This window comes from Echinops telfairi, unplaced genomic scaffold (assembly GCF_000313985.2).
Source record: "Echinops telfairi isolate 266 unplaced genomic scaffold, ASM31398v2 ScPeMD7_18;HRSCAF=68, whole genome shotgun sequence".
NCBI classification, from domain to species: domain Eukaryota; kingdom Metazoa; phylum Chordata; class Mammalia; order Afrosoricida; family Tenrecidae; genus Echinops; species Echinops telfairi.
Window position 1 is genome coordinate 91,120,057 of NW_022103915.1, and position 1,646 is coordinate 91,121,702.

Below are 1,646 nucleotides of genomic sequence, written 5' to 3' on the forward strand. Positions count from 1 at the left end.
TATAAAGGAATTGGCTAGGATATGGTGGGATGGTGGAAGGTAGGGGTATAAAAAGAGCAATGGGTGACATGGCTGCCCTCAGTTTGTTTCCTTTCTCATCCACTCCAGCTCTTCTTACAACTTGGGGGAATGCAGAAAGGAGAATGTCAGATGTGGTGGGGAGAACGAAAAGGGGAAAGCACCCAGGTATCTGACACTGGAGAATGAAACATTGCCCCCAAAGGGCCAACGTATCGATGGGCACCCAGTCACCACAATGCTGGTGGCGGCCTCTGCCTGCTTTATATTTACAACTTTCCGGGAAGACAGATGTTCATTTTGTATGGCCAGCCTCCCGATCAGTTCAAGGAGTAGAATAACTTCCCCATTTCCCAAAAGTACAGATCATGGCCACAGGCAAATTCACGTTAAAAAGAACATACCTTGACACTTGGGATTAATTAAACTAAGCAGCCCAGAATAAGATGTCAAGGCACCTTGCGTAAGTATCTTGAATATAATAAAGAGAGTTACAATTTTTTTAATCGCTCAGCAAACTTCCATCAGCAACTCACGGTACTGAATAAAGATATGAATACGATAGATTCTGTCGAGGATTCATAGGTGAACCAGCGATGATAACTGAATGTAGTAAGTGCTCGGCAGCATCAAATATTGGATGCAACTGGCACAGAGGAGAGGCTTCTGATAGCTCGCTGTCCTTTCTCAATGACAGCTGATGTGTTTTCACGCATGGATACATGAGCATCGACACAATTTGGGGTCTGAGGTTCCGAGATATAAAAGCTAGCCATGGGGAAGAATTAAGAAAAGATTTAAATGATAGTTACAACATTAAATGGGCCTTACTAAGAAGTGGAATTGTGTTTTAGAAACCTAGCTTAAAGATATCAGAAATCCCATCACAGCCACTTCATTCATGTGGAGTTGAATCAGAACCTCCAGGCGGGATGGTAACACCAATCAACCATCCACACTTTAGTGTTAATACATTGTGCATTCAGTGTCTGGCAAGGATGTAAGACTCAGTGATGTTGATCCAGCCAAACCCTCTCATAATAAGTACCTTATCCACACATACGTACATTCCTTACACAAGAAATGAGTTTAACTCTGATCACAGAGCAGGGATGTTATCCTGTCCTGTTATCAGACAGAATATTTTAAGTCAATTATGGTGCACATAGTTAAGTTGAACTGTAATGTCTTATCATCGATCTTCCTTTTTACCTATTTTAAAGCTGCTTCTCTTTTTTTTTTAACAAAGTGAAGGAGAAATGCACGTGAGTTAAGGCCCTGGTGAATCCCTGCTGAGCCAGGGATGTGACTAGCCTTGCTATCATGCACAATAGATTGGGAAGTAAATTATTGGAGAGGCAGGTTAAAATTAACACCTATCATTTGATCTCCCTTACAATCCATTTAAATTTATTCTAGTGTTTTTTACATTTTCTACTTTCTTTTTAGTTGAGGTTTTATTTGTTTTTTGGGTTTTTTAAATCGCTTTATTAGGGGCTCATACAACTATTATCACAATCCATACATACATCAATTGTGTAAAGCACATTTGTACATTCATTGTCCTCATCATTCTCAAAACATTTGCTCTCCACCTAAGCCCATGGCACCAGCTCCTCATTTTTTTT